We start from the raw sequence: 23,335 nt of genomic DNA, 5'->3' as shown, positions 1-23,335 counted from the left end.
ACGGTCGATACCTTCCATGAGTATAAAACAGTTAAGTGTGGTAATAGCTATACATGTCAATTAAAGCCTGCTTGGTCTCCTGCGCACAAGTGCACACACCCACATACATATGTGTGTGAAAATAAATCCAGGGTCCATCAAGATTAGTTCTCTTTCTTCTCCTCCCTATCCCAAACCCCTAAAGAAAGCTTTTCTAAAAGTTAGTTTTAAAACTAGTGCTGTAGGGCTAGGAATGTGGCTCAGTTAGAACAGTGCTCACTTCACGTGAAGGAAGCCCTGGGTTTGCTTCGCAGCAGTCCATACATTCAATGTGGTAGCACACCTGTAATTCCAGCACTTGGGAGGTTGATCCAAGGGATCAGAAGTTCACAGTAGCATAGTGAATAGGAAACCAGCCTAGGATATATAAGACTCTGATTCAACAGTGAGGGACACATGTCCCTGAACATTGGTCAACATTCACAGAATGTACATTAAATATGAATCCAAATGTAAACCATGGGCCTGGGCTCACAATAGTGGTTCTGTCATTGTGGGAAACATCTGTTCACACTAACCCAAGAAGTTAATAATATGGAAACTATATATAGATATGTAAATATTATTATTTTATGAGATTTTTATTGATGTGTATGAGTATTTTTCTTGCTTGGATGTATGTAGACCGTGTGTGTGCCTGCTGCCTGTGGAGAGCAGCAGATCCCCTGGCACTGGAGTTAGGAATGGTTGTGAGCTACCTTGTAGTGCTGAGAACTGAACCCTGGTGCACTGCAAGAGCAACAAATGTTCTTAACCACTAAGCTACCTATCTAGCCATTCAAAGTTTAGTAGACGTTAAAACTTATCTGTTGCTATGTATCGTAATGTTAAGAGCAAGGCCCCCAAGATCTGGTTGCCCCTGAGACGAGAGAGTCTATATATAGACCCAAGTGAAACTGTGTGACCTTGCCCCCTATGTCATTTCTGACTGGTGAATAAAGATGCTGACAGCCAACAGCTGGGCAGAAAAAAACATAGGTGGAGTTTAGGGCTCCTGGGCTTGGGGTTGGAAGAGAACCACAAAGGTGAGAAGAAGGTAGAGAAAGTGGGTGGATGAGTCAAAAAATAATAGCCATGTGGGTGGGCTAATTGGAGGTAAGAGCAGCCCAGATGAAATGTGACAAAGTATATAATGAGATTATTTGCTGGGAAATAGACATAATAGCACAAAGGATAGATATCTGCCCAGCTCTTGTGCAGATTAAGGCTCATTGTAGATATAAAGTTCGCATGTGTCTTTTATCCAGGAACTCAATGGTTAAAGGGAGGGTAGAAACCCTGGATTTGGGATTCAATATTTCCACAACGGTTACCCATTAAGTTCTCCTTTAACCTGTCTCATGAGTTAGATTGAATGGATTCTCCTCTGGTCACCAAGTAACACTGGGCCCTCAGCTACAGAGAAGAACAAGGCAAGATAGAGCAGGCTGGTCCATCTTATTCCTGGGGAGAGGGGGGTAGCTATGACTTTAGCAGGTTTTACAGCTGCCCCCATTCCAAGGATCTGCCTGATAAGCACCATCAGGTCCCACTGGCCCCAGGATGTGCCCCCATGCTGACCCCCATTGGAATGCACAGCTGTGCCAGTGTTACTTAATGCAGGCCCTGCCGCAGTGCACAGGGTGGCTCACCGAGCCTAATGGCATTAGGAAATGTGAAACTTAATCTGCCTCCTTGCACAGTTTGGCTGTGGAAAGCACAGAGTACAGTGTGTTGGGCAGCTTAGTTAAAAATGGTTCAATTTCTTGATCAAAAAACAAAATCTCTGATGTCAATCTCCCAAATGTCACAAGCCTAAAATAACCCAAATGTCTGATTCGTTGTCTGATGTAATAAAGGCATGGAGGAGGATGGTGTATTATGATAACTGTGGACCAGACAGAAAGAGTTTAAGAGGAAATATGCAGCACTTTTGGCTCAACACATTTGGGAACTCTTCAAGATACAAACAGCTTATATTCTTTTTTTTTTTGGATGTTTTCTTTATTTACATTTCAAATATTATCCCTTTTTCTGGTTTCCCTTCCTCCCAGAAACCCCCTATCCCATCTCCCCTCCCCCTGCTTCTATGAAGGTGTTCCAACACCCACCTACCCACTTCCACCTCCCCACCCTCGATTCTCCTATACTAGGGCATCTATCGAGCCTTCAGAGGACCAAGGACCTCTCCTCCCATTGATGCATGACAAGGCCATCCTCTGCTACATATGCAGCTGGAGTTTTGTGTACTCCTTTGTTGATGGATTAGTCCCTGGGAGTTCTAGGGGGTCTGGTTGGTGGATATTGTTCTTCCTATGGGGTTGCAAACCCCTTCAACTCCTTCAGTCCTTTCTCTAACTCATTTATTGGGGACCTGCCGCTCAGTCCAATGGTTGGCTGTGAGCATCTGCCTCTGTATTTGTAAGGCTCTGGCAGGGCCTCTCAGGAGACAGACATATCAGGCTCCTTTCAGCATGCACTTCTTGGCATCCACAATAGTTTCTGGGTTTGGTAACTGTATATGGGATGAATCCCCAGGTGGGACAGTCTCTGGGTGACCTTTTCTTTAGTCTCTGCTCAACACTTTATCTCCATATTTGCTCCTGTGAGTATTTTGTTCTCCTTCTAAGAAGGACCAAAGCACCCACACTTTGGTCTTCCTTCTTATTGAGCTTCATGTGGTCTGTGAATTAGAGCTGGAAAGAACCCAGATGTTCTTCAACAGAGGAATGGATACAGAAAATGTGGTACATTTACACAATGGAGTACTACTCAGCTATTAAAAACGAAGAATTCATGAAATTCTTAGGCAAATGGATGGATCTAGAAAATATCATCCTGAGTGAGATAACCCAAAGGCAAAAGAAAACACATGGTATGCACTCACTGATAAGTGGATACTAGCCAAAAGCTCCAAATAACTAGCTTATATTCAAAATGCTGGTTTGGAACTGGAAAGATGGATCAGTGAGTAGAGCACCTGACATGCAAGCATGAGGACCCGAGTTCTGATCCCCAGAACCCATGTAAAGCTTAGCATGGTGGTGTCTGTAGTCCCAACACTCTTATAGTGAGACACCAGGCAGAGAGAGAAGAATGCCCAGCTACCCAGGGCTGAGTCATACTCTCTCCAATACAATGAAAGGTAAGACCTAACGGAAGGTTGACCTCTGACCTCCACATATGTGCCTGCCATGTGTATGCACACCACACACACACACACACACACACACACACACACACACACCCCACAGTAAGATAAAATAAAACCAGGAGCTGGAGAGTTGGGTCACTGGTTAAGAGCATTGGCTTCTCTTCCAGAGGACCCAAGTTGAGTTCCCAGAACCAACACTGGGCTGATGCTCCCAGTCACCTGTAACTCCAGTTCCAGAGGATTCAATGATTTCTTCTGGTCTCCATAGACAACTGCACCCATATGTACATACCTCCACGCAGATGCATATCCTTATACATAATTTAAAATAAAATAAATCATCCAATAAATGTAGGTCTGCTTGCAGTTTGTCTAGAAAGTAAAGCATATTCACTCTAGGTATAATATAAAAAAATTCAATTCACACTGTGCTATCGCTGAGCACTGGATGAAAGACCCTCCCATGAAAAATGCACTGATACACTTGTCTTGTCAAGAGCTGGCCAGTGAAGTTGAGGCTCCCTTCCTGGGTTTTCCTTTGTCCAGCTCAGCCAATGCCACAACAACCTTTGAGCCATCTTGAGCCAGAGGCAACGAGTTTCAATCTCACTCACTCCTCAGTCCTGAAGGAACCTGACAGTTCTGTGAAGACCTGTGTGAGCCTGCATTATAAACGACAGCAGGAACACACTAAGATAAAAAAGCACTGCAATTGCCCAACCCTGACTAGCTTTGGAGCATCATTTGTCAGAGTTTCTGATTTAATTTCTCTGGGTAGAGCTCTGTCTCCTTCGTTTAAAAGACCTCCAGGTGACTCTAATGAAGAAACTGGGCTGGAGAGCCATGGCTACAAATCACAGAAAACATCATCTTCCTCTTCTGTAAGTATAAGAGGTAAAAGAAGCTTTAGCATCCAAAGACTGAAGTAAGGTTCTTGGGTTTGAGAAAACCTCAGAATTAGGGGGTCTCTGGGTCAGAGTAAAGAAAGCAGGCAGAACTGCAACAGGATGCTCCTGCCAGCATCAGCACCAGCATCAGCACCAGCAACAGACCCAGTGCAAGATGACTGGGCAGGACCGGTGCAGAAGAGACAGGGAGATGAAAGGTTTAGACAGAAAGGGTAGAGAAGGCAGGATGCCTCAGATGTGACATCACCAGGGTTAACTTTCCCTGAGCATGCTGCCTCGCCATTCCCTGTGGAAAATATTCACAAAAAAACCTAAGAGCTTCTGGAATTAGCAATTTGACAGAAAAAAATCAAAAATGAAAGAAATCACCCTAAAGTTTAACTAGAATTTTATGTGAAAGACAAAGGCTGTATGTGTACACACATCCACATGCTCAGACACACAGATATACACACATACAAACATACACAGAGACAGACACACAAACAATAAGCTTAATTTCTCACAAGGCTGCTTTTCCTTGCTTATTTTTCCCACAGTATATGGGATGCTAAACCATGATGATAATGTGTAACATATCATACTCTTTAGCTTGTCTGTCTTTGTAGACAGAGTCTGTGTATGAATATGTCCTAAGGGCAAGGCACTAGCCATGTTCCTTACATTTTGTCTGTGGAAAGAATTTCAACCTGTAATTTCAAGATGAAATGGAAATGGGTATATGTGGTTTAATGACAGCCCTTATAATTATTTCTTACAAAATAATTATTTAAAAGTCTAGGAACTAAAATCTACTTGCTTTGTTATCAGCTAAACACAAAAAAATGAACCTAAGACCTCTGGGTCTATGAATTAAAAACCACACACAAAGTGTAATTGCCCTCTGTGTTTCTTAGGTCCTAATTACCTCTTGAAGATTCTTCAGTGGGATATTGAAATTTTCCTACACTCCCTTAGAACATGCTTTAACTTGCTTATGGACCTCAGTCTTCCTCACCTTGTGATCCCTAGGCTTCTGCTTGAGGAAACTAACCTGTTCTAATCTATTCAAAAACAACAGCAAAAGTAAATCTTTTGAAGAAAGAAAAAAGGAGTTAATTCTTATTTTTGTTGTTGTTGTTGTTGTTTTTCGAGACAGGGTTTCTCTGTGTAGCCCTGGCTGTCCTGGAACTCACTTTGTAGACCAGGCTGGCCTCGAACTCAGAAATCTGCCTGCCTCTGCCTCCCTAGTGCTGGTAATTCCTATTTTTAATAAAGTGGTGATATGAACAAATGCCCTTTAGCTCATCTCTCTCTGTAGACATTTCATGGGTGAATCCATGCTAAGTCTAAGGTATTGCCTAAGCTCCTCACTTTCTGACTGTAGAAGAAATTTCAACCTGCAATGTGTTGTCTGAGCTTTCTCAGCCTCGGTAGTACTTACTGTTTTAATAAACAGAAATTCTCAGCTGTTCACACTCCAGCACCTGCACTCTGCACTCACACACCGTCCTAAAGCCTCATGTCTTGAAGTCCCAATTTCAGATCTCTCAGGCCACAGGCTCACAATTCAGCCATGCACGAGGTGACTGGGCAGCCTGTGAGAGCCAACCTTCAATAAAAACAGCATGACCACAGCTCCATGCCCTGGGCTCACACAGTTGTCGTCATTCGCTACGCTCACTGTCAGCAAATACTTGGAGTAGGGAAGACGGAGAGTTAGGACCCAGACTCTTCCTACCAATATTTCCCACAGGCTGTGGTTTCCACATGCTCTGCTGGACCTAACACCAAAGGAGCTCACACAGCCCCAGATCAGGAAATTTCTCTTCGTTGGAAGAATAAATGAAGACCACAGTTCCTAATAAAACAATTCATCAACCGTCAATGAATGAGGCCACAGACCATCTGTAACACAATGGTCCACAGGGCGCCACACACTGTGGCACCACACGCTGCTCCCTCCTCCTCGCTCCTCCTCACTGGAGCCATCAAATCAGCACCACATGGGTTTTATGGCCAAATGAGAAAGATGAAATGGGTTCCATCTGGAGCTCTTGAAAGATAATACAAAAAAAAAGTACAAAGCTAGTCAGAAGTCTTGCTTGAGGAAATTTCCCCGAGACCCTAGCCTGCAGCCAAACACCAAGTCCAGAACACACTGTGAGCTGATTATCCAAACGGAGCTCCAAGTAGGTATGGGCTTCATTTAGGTTATTTCTCCATAGTGTCTCAATAATCTGGAAGACCAGCTAACACCAGAAGGTGGTGGTGCTGGCCTGGCTACATGACAAACAGGGGGTGAATAGGAGGTGTGACGTCATGTCAGGTTCCTTGTTTGCTATCTAAAATTGTCAAAGGGCCACTCAACTCCCACCCTTCTACTGATGCAGAGCCTTCCGGTCTGCTTTGAATCTCCAGTCAGTACCTCCCACGACAGTTGTTCTTCTCATCCCACAAAGACTAAAGGCTTAGAGCCCCAGCCACTTTCATATTTAAGTAAAATCATTTCAATAAACACTGTGTGGTTTCATTCAGATCTATTGTACAAATGCAGACATTAAGTCAGCAGAAGCCACAGACAGCGGAGCCAAGTCACACTCTGTGACATGTGGTGAGCAGTTGTCCCATTCCATAAGATGGAGAACACATTCAAAGAATGTGAACAAAGGTAAAGAAAGCAGAGGAACGGGCTATTGTCTCTGCAATCTGCAATGGGTAGCTAAGGCTTTAGCTTCTGGGGGACTGATCCTCCTGCTGCACAGCCTTACATGATGCTGAGTTCGTTAAGGGTCCGGTTTTATACCACCTGTGATATTACTGCTTCTACTCTCACTGAAATCCTTCACATGTGTTAACACCAGTTAAATGGCTCCCCTGGGATGTTCTAAAACCTGATTGTCCCCCTTGGAAAGACTTTTCTGTCTGCCATTGTAGAAGATCATAAATTTACTTAAAAACCTACCACAAGGCATTCACCCTGTGCTATATATTTGTCTATGAGTTTTGAAGGCAGGGGGACTAAGCTGTCTGTGGCAGATAGTAGGCTTTCAATGAATAGACTGAATAATTAAATCAACAGTTGCTGTGTCTTTAACATTTTTGTCAGAACAAGAAAGCACCTGGTACAGCTTAGATATTGGCATGATTACAGGTTACAAAGACACCGTAACTGGTTTTTTCTTTAAAGAAAGAGAAGAGAGGAGGGACACACACACAAACAGCGGTGCTGGCGGTGGGGGGAGACAGAGAGAGACAGAGAGAGACAGATATCATCCCTGTGCCTCATAGCTCTGATGTTCACTTTCTCTGGTGGCAAACTTATCCAACTCACAGACAGCACAAATCCTTGAGGGCTGACTGCTGTCACTGAGGACATAATCTAGATTCACAGCCTAGATAATCTGAGGTTGGAATGATGGATTCGAGCCAGTGAATTAGCTTTCAATATGCAAAAATGTGTAACTCTATATCTCCCAAATTAACTGCATGTGTATGAGGAAAAGCAAGCCCGTTTGGGTAGTAATTGGAGGGGGGTGCCTTCAGTTATTTGAGGACGGCAACCTTACCATGGCTGTGGGACAGAGAAATAGGGGAAGGCTCCACCTACTTCCATCAGTCCCCACACACAAACCCCCCCACCCCCGACCCTGACCCCAGCAATGAGAAGGGCTCAGGTCTTAATCAGAGGGATGGAGCGAGATTGTGTGCTTTCTGGATTCCCTTTGGGGTGTGAGATTGGCTTTCCCTCCCCTCCTCTCTTGGCTCTTCTTGTACCCCCATCTCTTGGCCACCAACCAGCTGACCAAGCATGACTTCTGACCTTCCTTAAACTCACCACATCAGCTCTCGAGTCTCTCTAGTCTGTGAAGCCTCTTTCCAACTGCCCAAGTCCCCACTGCCCCACTCACTGGCTAACCCTGCTGGTTCCTCCCAGGTCTCGCTCTTCAGGAGCAGGTTTACCTGCTCATGTGGAATTCAGCAGCACCACTACAGGCTTTTCATCACTATGGAAACCTTTTTAAAAGTTTCCCTCTTCTCCCCTGGCCTGCAAGCATCTTCAAGATAAAAGCCGGGACTCATCTGCTCACTTCAGTTTTTCCAAGGCTGGCACTGGGTGTTGTACAGAGAAACTCAACAAGTATTAGTTGCATAAATGACCCCAAAGAAGCATCCGAGCTGTGAAAACCAGTGTCAGGAGGGGAGGGGAGGAGGGAGACCATGCTCAATGGCTTTGTTTTTCCATTTACTCAGTGTTCAGACTTAAGATGCTGTAACCCCAGAGTTTCAAATTCTCAATCAATCTCGTATCCCTGATATGGAAGCAGTTGCTACAACAAAGAAAAATGCAAAGTAACAAAATTATTCATCCCCTCATACATTTTTCAGAAACTAGTAATATGCTTCTCGAATTCTGGGGTCCAAAAGAGTCACAACAATGTCATTGTGAAGGTCCCACTACCTTTAATCTTCAATATCAATATCTTTCAGTCTTATTTGTTCATGGACCTGTTTCGGGCAACTCAAACCATGAGAAGAATCAAGAAAGAACCAGGCTGTCAGACAGAGACAGTACCCAGAGCAGTGGTGGGCTAGTGTCTGCTCTTCCCTTCCCGGGGGATCTGAAGAAACTGACATCATGTATTCACTTTTCTTTTCCACTGTGTTATGCAATGTGCAACAGTTTTGCTTCTTTCCAGCGTTCTTCACACCTGTATGATTCCTCTCTCAAAGAATTCATCACTGAAAACAGGCATGCCATGTACCATGTACAAATGTCCAGCAAGTTAAGAGTTAATGCCCTCAGTTTATTCTACTCTCCAGGCTGGCTTGACTAAAATGTCATTGTAGTCTGGGTTGCAAATTACTTGTAACAGGTTGGGATGGCTGTTGTATCCGCGTTATCTTTTGGTTTATAGAATGAAGCAGAAACATCTACCATGTTATCATAGATACATAAGACAGAATGAAAACATCGCCAGGAAGTAGGGCCCTTACTTTCACAGGAAAGACAAACCACGCTTCTGGGCTCTGACAGGAAGCAGTGCATGTTCAACAGCTTTTCCACATTTGGGCCAAAACTTCTGAAGTCTCCTCATTTTACAATGCTACTGACCTATTGTTAACAAACAGAAGAATTGTGCTAAAGAGGAAGGCAGACCCTGGGATGAGATGCCAGGGTGTGGGTCTCAGGAGAGAGAGGTGTGATTCCTTATTTTAAATGAAGACAGCACAGCATCAGTAAGCACTGAGCAGCAAATTGTGCTTGAGAGAAAGCAGAGCTGAGCCCCAGGGTGCTGGCCCAGTGTTAGCCCTAGAGTGCTTATCTACTCCCTGTCTCTAGGGGCCAGACAGGAGAATAAAGCTGGGATTGCAGACAGCATGCAACCTGAGCAGCCTTAGGATGATGCCCAAAAGAAGTGTTGCTATGGATCCTTTAACGCACAATCCCAAATATCACCAACCCTATGCAAACAGACAAGCCTAAAGGAAAAAACAAAAAATGAAATGGCCAACTATGTTTGCCTTCTGTGAGAACTTACGAACAAGGGGCAGGAATACTGTGTTAAGTGTGTGCTTACTTTGCAAAATCCCAGTCCTCAGCCTGAAGTCAGTAGTCTAGTGCCCAGCTCTCTCCTATCTTGATGGCCAGGTTTTAAAGCCCTTTGAAATAGTGCTGCAGTTGCAGAGGTAAAAGGAGGCACATCACAGACAAAATATAGACAACCGAGATTCCATCTGGGACTGAGGGTTTTGTTTGCTTTTAGTCCCCTACACACACACACACACACACTCTGACAGGAAGCAGTGCACACGCACACGCACGCACGCACGCACACACACACACGCACACGCACACGCACGCACGCACGCACACACACACACCAGCACCTCAAAGGCCTCTGTTTGAGTCTCTCACCAAGTTGCACAAAAGCCATGGAGTCACTTGAATGGAAGGGTCAGGTTGCAAACTGTGTGCCATGGAAGTCAGAAGCCCTGTTCAGACCACCCAGCTCTCGAAAGAGGGAGCTACATCAGATTCAGACAAGATAAGGGAGTGCCCTCCTGCATGACCTGGCTCAGAAAGACAGCCTTTCTAGGGAGATACTTGATCCCCTGGAAGGGAGTGGATGTGTGCTCTGATATGGTGGCATTTGTCTAACTCAATACACAAGTGACCTTGGTCTTTGTGAGAGTAAAATTTAGGAGATACAATTTAAATAAAATTTAGATGCAAGTTTAAATAAAAACTTTAAGATTTTTAAAGAAAAGTGCTGAAATAAATCTTCATGCCTACCCCACAAACAGATTTCATACTTCATGTCTATATCTAGAAGTCAGAGCCAATTAATGTTAGAACAATATCCAGACTTGGCGGTGGGTGTACAGCTTGTAAGTAGGGTTGGCTTTTGACCCCAGTGTGGAAGAGAAAGGAGAAAACTCAGTGGACCTACCTCCTTTTATTAACAGAGGAAGGAAGGTTTGGGGCACTCAGGTGGCTAGTCTAAGGCTCAGACTGGAAACGTTGTGTGGACAAGGACAGTGGCCATGCCATTTATGTTGTTCATTTTGGAATGCTTCAGAGCAGGCGCTATGCCTGGCATGAGGAGCGAACAGGAAAGGGGCCTTGGTAAGCACACACTGCTTACTCTCTACCGTAAACATTAATAAATGCCATAAAACGCAGGGATGGGTTTGGAGGCTGCGCTGGCTTTCATATGTTGTCACATGAAGGCTGCAGCATGCCACTTCATGTTCAGTCACTGAGAGTTGGCCTAAGACAAACTCAGTTTCTAGGAATAGGCTCCAGCACTCTTCCAAGAAATCCAGCTTCCTTCAGCCCAGCTTGCTCCAGCGTCACAGCCTCACAGTATCACAGCATCCCCAAGGGGTGAATAGCACCCCCAGAAGGAAAGTTTCCAAGACCAGCCTAGTTTAGCTGTGAGGCGGCAGGCAGGCTGTACAGCCCAACACCTAACAATGTGGTATCCCATGACCTACACACAAATCACTTCCCTCATGGCAACAGAGAGGTAGACCAAGGGGAAAGGAGGTGAGAAATCTGGTTAGAAAGCCCGGACTTGACAGGCAAGAACACAAGTTTAGGTTGCACCCAAGGCCTGTTCAGCATCAGCTTAAGCTCAGGCTTAGTACTTGGACATGAAGTCTGATATTAACCAAGTGCGTGACAAGAACTTAACTGCCGGGAACAGTATGCAGAATGCTGACTCAAGTACTGTGTCACCTATATCAGATTGACCGAACCAGAGAAGATTCCTGGCCCCATATTGAGTCTAAAACCCTTTGATGGTAGGAGCTAAAGATCTGTCTTCTCACCAAGTTTCAAAGATAGGAGCTAAAAACCTGCCTTCTCACCAAGTTTCAAAGGAGTCAGCCTCTCTCTCTCTCTCTCTCTCTCTCTCTCTCTCTCTCTCTCTCTCTCTGTGTGTGTGTGTGTGTGTGTGTGTGTCTCCTCCTAAGAAAGTGTTGCTATCTATGCTCCTCAAGCTAGCCTTGAACTTGTGATCCTCCTGCAGACGAATGACCCAACTAGCCTAGATTCTATCTTCATTAAGTTTTGAGGATCCAGAATGAAGAGTAAGAGATTGTCTAAAAAAAAAAAAAAAAAAAAAAAAGTCATTTTATCCAGTGGACAGGCACACAGAGATGCTAACAGGAAACTTCTCAAGCTTTGGAAGATCCAGGGAGGTCATGATCTTCCAGAGCAGAAGCTTGAAGAGCAGCTGGGTCTCCCCGAGGGTCTGCAAAGCAGCCCTGAAAAGGTTACTCTCTCCAGCAACCTTCCCTCCAACCCACAAACACTAACTAGCCCTGGAGATGCTCTAAGCTGTGTAATGTCCATCAGTCATCAGCACTGAATGCTAGAGTAAACAAAACAAAACAGAACCCAGAAACTAAAGCTAAATGACTTGAGAGCGATTTCTGTGACCCGAATGGAAACTGCCCTCCACCCCCACCCCAATTATTTACTTCCTGCAGCACTGAAGCCTCTGGACCACAGCTCAGCCTAAACAACAAGCGAACTTTACAACAATGACTCTATGCCTTTCCTCACTACAAACCAAGGCTCACACTTTAAAACAGCGTGTCCGAATGTAATTAGGCCGCGCAAAGGTTCCCAGAGACCACCCATGCTCTAGATCTTTAGACCCTCGGGATATTATCTGTCCTGTTAATTTTGCCTCTTTTCTTTTTGCCATTTCCTTTAGCTGGGAGAAAATAAATATTCTAACTTCAGGGAAATTTTCACAGAAATGTAAAGCGGTTATTCCCCTGATGAGTGCCCCTGCGGGTAGAATCAGAAGTTACGCGGAGGCCAATTCCATCCCTGGTATTTGGTTTGGTAACATGCAAGCACCCGCCTTCTGAGTTAACAGATTTAAAGTTTTGCAAGCTGCCAGGCAGCCTTCTCTCACTGCCGCTCACAGCTGCCCACCTCTGGGACACTTTGCTAACAGAACCTTCACAGCTGAGAGCAAACAATCACGGGAAGCAGGTACTTACAGGTCCTGGTTTTCTTTCCGAGCCAAGGGCTGGCCACCCTTGGAAGTAGAGGGCTGGATGCTAACCTGGTAACAGCCTTAAAGAGTTGTCAGAGGAAGAGGAAGCAAAAACATCCCATCCAAGGAGGAGAGCTGAAATTCCAGTCGTTCGAGTCAGCTGAGTTTAGGCTTTGTTTGTGCTAAAAATCCATTAACCCACACAAACAAATCGGTAGAGAATTGGAGTTCCCAAACACACTGTTTGCAGGTCTCCTCCAATGCCGCTGTGGCGCTGAAAACTTAACTTCCCCAGTGCCAAGTTTCTGGACTCCCCCAGAGAAGGGCGTGTTAAGGAAGGCGTGGCAAGGATGCCTGCAACTGTTTGCAGGGAGCCCGACCTCCCTGGCGGGTAGCTTCAGCTCCCATCCCTTCTGCTGGCTGGTCAGCAGGGACAAAACTGAGCCTTTGTTAATAGGTCGGGTGCTTTCTTCCCAGCTTCCTTCCTCAGTATTAGCACTGGCTGAGCTGAGGCAGTCTCTCCCGACAGCAGCACACACACACACACACACACACACACACACACACACACACACACACACACACACAGAGGCAGGGATTCACTCGGACACCCGTGCACAAAGCCTCTTGCTGCACGAACACGTACACACTCACACCTACTCTGCAAACACACCTTTCCTTGCACCTTTTTTTTCCTAAAAGCGGCTCCAGCTCCAAAAGGTCCATATTCACATTCAGAGGTCACGCTCAGCTTTGAGAAGGGGTGGGGGAGGGGACTGGCCCTCTTGAACTTTTCTCATAGTATTTAAAGGAAAAGACGCAAGAATGGATCTAGACTCTAGGAGTCTAACTTGTAATAGAAACCACTTAGCTCTTCATTTATGAAGTATTTCATCTGTCTGTCAGTTCAGGTCTGCATCAAGAGAGACCCTCTTGATAATGATTCTTTGGGCTAGTTGCTTAACAGCTGTATAAGATACTGCTTCCCTCTATTTTATTTCTACCAGAAGGAAAAGCAGTCTCTAGCAGCCATCCTTGAGAAGTTGGAGCAGGACCTCGCTATGGGAAACAGCATGAGGAGACTTGTTGAAAACTTAGCCCAAAGCACAGCAAACCCAAAAGACTCAACCCAAGGGGTGGTTTGAGGACGGGGTGGGGAGACAAGAGAGGGTATGGGAAAGAATGAACACCAGGCACATGAGATATATGATCCACGAGGTAATCATGGACCATGCTGTTTATTCTGACAGAATAGATCGGTCCAATTCCACATGGATGTTCTGACAACACTACCAGTCTTCCCAATTTGGGAAGCAGGGTAGAAAAGAAGGAGGAAATTACAGAGCAGAAGGGAAGGGGGGGATAGGGAAGGCCAATAAAGAGGAAAAGAATTTTAAAATTTAACAATTCTTTTGCTTTGTAGAGACTTAACGCAGGTGCAGCACACACTTGACAAGAAGTCGCTGAGATCCTTAAAGAAGCCTTTGCTTCCACTGCAGTGCTGTGAGTGTGGGTGGGGAGAACTTGAGGAGTAAGCAGGCTTCTTATAAGGTGAGCGCTAGCTGGGCACAGGCCTTTAATCCCAGCACTCGGGAGGCACAGGCAGGCGAATTTCTGAGTTCGAGGCCAGCCTGTTCTACAGTGAGTTCCAGGACAGCCAGGGCTACACAGAGAAACCCTGTCTCGAGAAAAAAAAAAAAAAGAAGAAGAAGAAGAAAGCCATAAGGTGAGCGCTATGAACAGACACAAGTACAATGCAAAAGCAAATACAAGGTAATAAATATAAACAAATCCAATACGAAATACAAATACAAAGTAATAAACAAAAACAAGACAAAAACAAAAACAAGGCAATATACCTAAACACAATACAAAAAAAATACAAATACAAGGTAATAAACACAAATACAATACAAAAACATGGTAATAAACATGAACAAATATAAAACAATGCAAAATACAAAGACAAATGCACTGTAAAAAACATAAACAAATACAAAAACAAATGCAAGATAATAAACATGAAGAAATGCAAGCACAGAAACAAGGTAGCACACGTACGCTCACGGAAAGGGCAGGAAGGCAGGCCACCGTGGTGACAGAGAAGGAGCATGGCAGGCTATTCTTGGAAAGTTTCCAGGTTGTGAAGAACTCACCACCAAAAGAAATGAAGACTGTTTTAGATGCTAATGGTTGAGATGCAGAACCCACTTGGGGCCAGGGGTGGGGGCGGGGAGGGGGGTAGCTATCCTGTATGTGCTTGTATGTGTGTGCTTTTCCTAACACTGGGGCCCAACAGGACTTGTGGATTAGCCTAGAAACACAAATACTTCATAAAATTTCCATGAGGAAAGTCCTTTAGTATCCTAACGTAAAAAACAAGCATAGATTGCATATATCATCAAGGCTCCTGCACAAGTCAGGCTTGCTGTAGCCTAGAACAGACAGTAGAGATGGTTAAAACATTCTGGAATCTGAAGTACTGTTTATATAAATAATTCTCTTATATCATCCACAAAAGAATAGGGGCCCGCAGAAATGAAAGTATCATCTATCTTAATCAGTTGGTATTCTTTGAACAAGTTAAAATGCAAAGCCCAGATGTTTACTAAAACAGCCAAAGAAACAGAGTCACTTTACTCTCAAAGAGGAGCTGCTAACTTAATGTCAGAACAGATACACTTTATTTCTACCCTTGGCTAGAAGACTATAAACTGTCCCTTACAGGAGAGTGGCCTATCAGTGGTGAGGGACAGAGACACAGCTCTGCTCCGCCACACTCAGCACTATGCGGTGTTATCCTAGATGTTTACGTCCAAGTCAGGTCTTACCCGGACTCCTGACTTCAGTACTCGAAAGAATTTTAGGACTAGCCACTTTATGAAACAAGAGTCTTTTGCTGAAAATATTTTAATTTAGGGTGTGCAGGTATTCTAGTTTGCATTCTATTGCAACCTGGGGGTGGGGGGTGGGGGTGGAGAAGGTTTATTTCATCTCAGAGCTTGTAGTCAGTCCATGAAGGAAAGTCAGGATGGGAACCTGGAGGCAGGAACTGCAGCAGAAGCCAGGGAGGAGTGCTGCCTTCAGGTTTATCCTTGGTTCCTGTTCAGCTGCCTTTCTTATATCGCCCAAACACCGCCTGCCCAGATATGTTGCCATCAACAGTGGGCTGGGTCCTCCCCACCAATCATGAATGGAGGGGTTCCCTTTTCCCAGACAATTCTAGCTTGCATCAAATTGACAAAGCACCCAACAGTGCAACTGATCTGATGTCAACTTGATATCCAAACTCATCGCTCTTTAGTCCTTTCTTGTTTGTTCATATGCTCTTCACTAATATTAATATAAAACATATGATACATTTTTAAGGTCCCAGTCTTTAAACATGTTAAAGTCTAACTATTGTTGATACTGGTTACTTGGATACACAGGTGACTTGTGTGAGACAGACATAAATGAATGCAGTAGTAACCCCCGCCAATTTGTGTTGATGGCGGTGGTGCTAAGCTGTTCTCAAAGGATCAATAGAGACACATTGCAGCCTGTCTTCCTCCTTCAACTACCTTGGAGCCTCAGGCCATGTTTGTTTCTGTCAGCCTGTATTCACAGACAAGAGCTGTCCTAGCGGAACTGTCCTCTGAGAGGCTCCATCCAGCAGCTGAACAGAACAGATGCAGAGACCCACGGCCAACATTAGACAGAGCTCAGGAAATCTTGTGGCAGACAGAGTTGGGGGAAGGATTGAGAAACCCAGAGGGGACAGGGACTCCACAAGAAAACTAACAGAGTCAACTAACCTGGACCCTTGAGCATCCCCAGAGACTGAACCACCAACCAAAGAGTGTACAAGGGCTGAACCTAGGCCCCATGCACATATGTAGCAGATGTGCAGCTTGGTCTTCATGCAGGTCCCATAACAACTGGAGTGGAGGCTTACCCTGTTACCTGCCTGTGGACTCTGTTCTTCTAACTGGGTTGTCTCAGTGGCCTCAGTGGGAGATGATGTGTCTAGTTCTGCAGTGACTTGAGGTGCCAGGGTAGGTTGGTTGCCAGGGAGGAACATCCTCCTTCTCAGAGGTGAAGGGGGAACGAGTGAAGGGCTATGTGATAAGGAGGGACTGGGAGGAGAGGGAGATTGCTATTGAAATGTAAAGTAAATAAATAAATAATTTTTTTAAAAAATGAAATTTAAAAAATGTCTCTTTAAAAATTCCAAATCTGTGAGCTTCTATAAAATAAAAACCAAGTTACATGTTTCTTTCTCCAAGAAGGAAGAACCTGTGAGAAATCAAATCCAACCCAACTCCATCACTATAAGTAACTCAGTGTCCAGCTTCTCAGACTAACGATCTTCTGGGCTTCCAAGAGCGGAGGCAGCTCCACTTCCCAGGCTCTACCCACTGTGTACAGTGTGCTTTTAAGTGGCAAGCTCCACTCCAAAGCTGCTACTATTCTTGACGGTCACCCCACAGCTCTAACACCTCCAAGATGCTGCGGTCTGTACTGCAGCTGAGGTTGTACTTTCGGCAACAGCCTCTCCTGGGCTTTCTCTGGGGACTCTGACCCTGCCCCATGGTACCAAGTCTCAGCCGTTCTCCATGAACTCCTCGACTCTCCAGCTTTCATGCCAACAGAATTGGCACCATGTGGGAGAGTCTTACAAACCATTAAATTTAGCTGCCAGCTTGCAATGAAGCCTTGGCTCCTTCCAGCCCATGACTGTGTGCTGACCTCAAGGATCCCACGTGTTAAATGCTTGGTGGCCAGCATATGGCAATACTGGCAGGCACTGGAACCTCTCAGGGAGGATGCTAATTGGAGGATGTTAGGTCTGGAGGCTGTGGGGAGGAGGGGATGCTCTCAAAGGTGATATTGGGACCACGTATGTCTCTGCTTTCTCTTTCTTCTTCTGCCCCACCATGATACTCTCTGCCATCACAGCCTAAAATCAATGGAGCCCAACAGCCTCTGAGTCTAGGAGCCTCTTCCGTTAAGCTGTTTATCCTGGGTGTCTTGTCACACATTGAAAATGAAGAGACACAGAGCAGAAATGAACAGTTCTTTGTCTGAAAGCCAACAACGCCTAGAAAACCATCAGCCAACATAGACTAAAAGGAGTATAGAAGTGTGTATACCTTATGAAGAAGGTATTGCCACAATATCTACAGCTCAACACAGGCTAGAAAAATCTAACAGCGTAAGAAAAAAAGGTGTCCAAGAGCACCAAGGAAAAAAATAAATCTTTTGTCACTTCTCAAATAAGTGAGTGTTTATGTAAAATACTCAAAAATCACTGATTGACTGAATAAAGTACTTCAGCAAATTTATTAGCTATCAGATCAAATGTAAAAGCTCATGGTACTAATATATACCCATGACTACTAACTCCTAGAGAAATAACACTAAATATTAATGTTTTACATCAGTCATTCTAAACTTTGTTAATGCTGAGACTATTTAACACCGTTCCTCATGTTGTGGTGACCCCACCCCAACCACAAAATTACTTCATTGCTACCTCATAGCTGGAATTTTGCTACTGTTATGAATCGTAATGTAAATATCTGATATTCAGGATATCTGATATATGACCCCTGTGAAAGGGTTGTTTGATCCCGAAGATTGAGAACCACTATTTTAAATAGTAGCATTTTTAAGTAAATAAAAAATTATGGAATTGACGCTGGCAGGAAAATAGCAAAGAAAATGGGTAGCAGAGCTCAGACAACTCTCACCCATATGTGCCAGTAAAACTGCAGGTTAAACAGGAGGCCATAAGTTTTTCTCATTAGTAATTAACTTGAGCATAGCTTAAAATGCTAGCATTAAGCCGATTCTATTTAGAAATCTAAAAACCCCATTAGGAATCTTTTTTCGGTCTCCATCTTTACAGGAAAATGTACCAAAGGCAACTTGAAGCGTTTAATTTAAAGGTGCCTTTCATTTAAACTGTGCTCGTGTGGCACGGAAGCGATATGTCTTCCCAGAGCTTACAACCAGGAGCTGTGTTGTGTTTCCCAGTGTATCTTAGCATACCTCTAAAGTGGGGACTCTGCTTACTGACTCTTGGTGCTTTTTAAATGTTTTTTTTTTTCTTTTTAATCTAAAATGTGAATGGTACAAGTCTATTGACTAAACCATGGACTTAGCTGAAAAAAATGAGGCTGAAGCCAGGTTCTTGCCTTCCAAGAACTGGAATGTGCTGGCCACCGCACCCCCTAAGACCCCCCCCCCCCACACACACACACACAATGTGCTGGCCCCCTCCCTGGGGTTGGATGACCTTTAAGCCAGAGACTGCTATAGTTGAAGCAGAAGGGATGATTGAGACCAGTGCCTGCTCTCAAGGTTTATTTTATAAACCAGGCAAGAATTCAGAAGAGACTATAGTGCAGATTGGGAAGGGACAGGAGTTGTTGGTGATAAAGCATGTGGTTCGGATACTCTACCCTCTTCTGGCCTCCATGGTCAACTGCACTCACAAGCACTTGCCTGCACACAAACATTTACATACACATACACAACTTAAAAATGAAAAATAAATCTTTAATTAAAAAAAAAAACAACCTACCCTCCAGACCTCAAAACAAATGCCCAACAGATGGACCAAATAAAGGGTCAGACAAGACCCAAAGACAGAAGTGCAAGTGGATAGTAAATATATTTAAAATGTTAACCTCATTAGCCTGCAGAAAAATGTAAATTTAAACAACATGGAGGGTCCTTCTCACCCCAGCCAGACTAGCAGACATCAAGGAAACAATTAAGGACAATAGCTGGTGAGAAGGCAGACAAAAGGGGACACATGGCTGGTGAGAATGTAAAGTAGGCCAGCCTATATGGAAATCAGTATGATGGTCCTGCACATAAACTAACAATAGATCTCCTGTGTGACCCAGAGGAGTCACTCCTGGGCATGTACCCACAAGACTCCAGTCAGCATGGCCACAGATACTTGCCAGTCAAGGTTTACTGTTCACAATAGCCATTGTGGAACCAACCCAAGTGCTCAACAACTAGATAGATAGAAGCAGACATATAAATTGTGAGATAGATATACATATGTAATTGAATATATATTGGAATATGTACATGATGGAATCTTTTAGACATAAAAAAATGAAGATATTTATTTGCAGGAAAATGGATGCAACTGGATATAATCACATTAAATGTGTATTATGTCAGACACAGAATGACAAATATAACATGTTTCTCTCACTTGTGGATCCTAAACTTTATAGATAAACATTTTTGGGTTCTTAGTCTTATTTATAAAGTGATGTGGAAATGCATCCGCAAGGGAAAGGAATACATTTTTTTTTGTCTGAGCGAACAGAGTAGGCCAGATGTAACTTTTGGCAGCCTGGAGGAGAAAGGTAGCTAAGCAGAAAAGAGGAAGCCATGTCTTTCTGGTTATTGTCCAAGAACTCCAGAAAGCTTAACAGTGAACGCTGTTGAACAGCCACTGGTGGACGTTGAGGTGGTCTAGAAAAGGGATGAGAAAGCCCAGAGTGTCAGGGAAGGCATGCTTAGAATGTGGTCAGTATCCACATGGGGCATGCTCTGCTCTCTCAGCCCTGATAAACACTCACTCTAACCATCAGACTCAGTCTCCCACAATGCATTGTGATGGTGCTTCTTCCAGCATCTCATGGAGCCTACTGTTTCCTGAGTAGCTTGATCTCTTCTTTAGGGAGTTTTATGGTCAGGATAATGACAAACCAACCCAGCATTTTCTTAGCACTCAATTTCCTCCTCTAACAGATACTGTCACTGAAAAATGAAGGAGATCTCCTGACTCCTTCTGTTTCTCTTATTCTCGTGCCTCCAGGGCATTTCAGCAGGTGCTGGTGATGGGCTCACCGGATGCCTGGGAAGTATGCTGACATGACAGTATCCAGTCATGAATTGTTCATTTGCAAGGAAGGGATCAGAGCCTCTTTGGAATTCTTGGAACTGGATCCAGCAGGAGTTTTAGCTACATATCTCCACTGTCAGTTGCTTAGACTAAAATATTCTGTGGACCCTTCTTCACCATCAGCTATCATTACCCATGGGGTTACCAGGGATCTAGAAGACAGGAATGGATCCAAGAAACTTCATCTCCTAAAACTTCAAGATAAAAATTAACTTTACAAAGTTTTCTTTCTATGCCACATTAGAACACTGTCATCCTAGTTTGTTTTTTAATGCCCATTGCCATAGTGTATGGGATAAAGATTTGTTATTGGTGTGGCCCATGTTTTTCTGTCAAATTATTCTTTCCCTCAATTTCTGTTACAGTGTCTTTGAACAATTGAGGATTTGTCCTGTGTTTTTGTATTCTTAGCCAAATGTCTTAAATTGATTCCTCACTATTGTTAATAGAATAGCGAATGTTTTGTTAAATCTTGGTTCTTATAATGGCCCTGATTTAGGGTTTGGTATATATATATTGAGTTGGCATTCCAAGCTAGCCTCGAACATTTGATCCTACTACCACACCCTCCCAACTACCTAGATTAGAACTATAAGTCACCACACCCGCCTTTCACTTGGCATTTTAGATGTGCAAGTCACAGATTCCAATGAGCAATACTATAGATTCAGTGCACCTGTATGGCCCATCTCAGGTGGGCCCTTGCTCAAACCGCTTGCTACAAATAGTACATGTAGTGTTGCCTATTGCAAATAGTATACATAATGTAGACTATTGCAAATAGTGTACATAATGCTGCTTGTTGCAAATAGCACACATAAAGTTTTCCATTTCTGTCTCTATTTCCAGTGTTATTTCATTGGCATTGGCTTGTTTGATCTTTTTATGGAACACTTTAGTTCTTGGTTTTACTGCAAACTGGATAATCAATGACATAGCTGTATCTCTACAAGGCGCTGCCTTTGAGACTTATTTTAGAATTTTAGGGGCCATTAGCAATTAACTGGTCACATAGGTCTTTATTAAATGACAGAAATTCAACTCAGAAATATACTCATCTTCTCAGAAATGGTGACAGAATTGAAATATAAATTCCGGCCCTTTCACTGAAGCAGGACCCCATTGAGCTGATGGTTCTGCAATGCGCCTTTGCAATCTGTTTCTGGTTCCCCTGTGGTAGAGCAAGGGAAGAAGCTGTCCAGCCTTGGCATTCCCATCTGGAGTGATGTCAAGGATCTCTACTGCAGCAACCTGCTGAGTCACAGGGCAGCTAGGAATCTCTCAGAATCTCTGAGGTTGATGCTCATGTTTGGGTCTATCTTCAACATAAACTATCATTTGCTCATAACTGAAGAACCTAAGAAGATCAATTATGTATTTTCTGTTGCTGGACAGTTGAGTTGCTCCAGTTTGTAGCCATGGTAAATAAGCTTATTATGAACACTTTTTTTTAAGCTTTATGTACTAATTTCTCCTAGGTGCATTTTTGAGACTAAAACTGCTTAGTCATAAGCTGGTTATAATTTTTAAAAGCTCTTTAAAGAGGATTAAAAAGCAATTCCAAGTTCAACCCCACTTAGTCCAACTGGAGTTCTGCACATTTGCTACACTGTCACACACTCGGGGTTCTGCAAGGCCGTCCAGAGGTCCAGGAGGACAATGCTGTTTTCATTTTAAAACTAAGATATTCTCGCCCTTGTTCCCATTCTCTCAGGAGTATAGAATGTGATTTTCCAGCGACTACGTGTCATTTGATACCATGAGAGATTGAAAGCAGAAGCAGATGTGAAGATCCAGCTGTTTCTAATTAAGTCAAACATTAAAGAGATTGGCAGAAATGTAAAAACGCCACTTTTAATAGTTTCGTTCAAAACATTTCTGTTTGTTAAAAACATTTATATTTACAAGCAATCAAAGTGTTGCTCCTTTGATATCAATACATACTGTAATGATTGATTTGTCTCCTAAGATAGCAACACCATGTGGCATACGTGAATAAACAAAGCTCTTCAGGGTCTGGGACAATTGTTTGGCATAGAGAACAACACTGGGGTCAACAGATAAGGTCTGAGGAAGTATCCTACAGTTCACTCATGCCATCGGCTTCTGGATCAACAGTCTGTCTTCAGTTGTAACTGTAAGGAAAGATAGAATAAAAACAAAACGTGTAGACACCAAGAGTTGAAGTAGGGGTTATTACTTTCCTTCAGGAAATATTGAGCATATACTTACTGTATGTCACACATTGTGACAAAGGTCATGATTTCATATTTGTATTCATGAATTTACTGAATTCAAAACTCTAAGGCAGAGAGAAAGGGCATTCTTTTTCTAATATTTACAAATAAGAAAACTGACCTAGAAAAGTTGAGTGGACATTGCTCTGTGACCACAGAGCTAACTGGCTGGACTGAGATTGGGATGTAGATATTTGTATGTTCCTTTCTAGTGTTCTCTCTGTGTAGCAAAATGGGGCTTCACATTGGGTTTGGAGTTAAGTATTTCATAACTTCATAAATATTAACTGGCCAGTCTGCCATCTGCACCCAGAAGCTGAGGGTGTTCCACAGTGCACTGTGCACAGGTCCCCACCAAGAGAGAGGTGGTCTCCCAGGAGTGCTCATACTCCTAGGCCAAGAGGTGAGATCTCCACTTTCTCTCCAATAACTGTCTGGAGCAGGGTGGTGAGGAGCACACAGGCACAGGAACAGTGGAGCAGCGGGGACAGGATTCTTCCCATCTCCATCTGCACCCAGAGCTTGGGCTGTTCCCAGAGCCCTCTGTACAAGATCCTCCAGGAGATAGATGGTGTTCCAGGAATGCTGACACAGGC

At 43.8% G+C, this 23,335-nt stretch overlaps 1 protein-coding gene across 1 annotated transcript in view; it reads right to left on the bottom strand.

Moving 5' to 3' along the window:
- Frem1 (FRAS1 related extracellular matrix 1) overlaps positions 1-12,962 on the bottom strand; it is a 150,266-nt gene extending 137,304 nt beyond the window's left edge. Inside the window, exon 1 of the mRNA XM_021160224.3 lies at positions 12,586-12,962. The gene's annotated coding sequence lies outside the window, so the exon portion shown is untranslated. The remainder of the gene's footprint in view (positions 1-12,585) is intronic.
- Between the last annotated feature and the right edge of the window lie 10,373 nt (positions 12,963-23,335).

The sequence above is a fragment of the Mus caroli genome, unplaced genomic scaffold (genome assembly GCF_978045245.1).
Source record: "Mus caroli unplaced genomic scaffold, Mus_caroli_1 scaffold_6, whole genome shotgun sequence".
NCBI classification, from domain to species: domain Eukaryota; kingdom Metazoa; phylum Chordata; class Mammalia; order Rodentia; family Muridae; genus Mus; species Mus caroli.
Note: the sequence above shows the minus strand (reverse complement) of the source record. Positions and strands in the feature narration are given on the sequence as shown.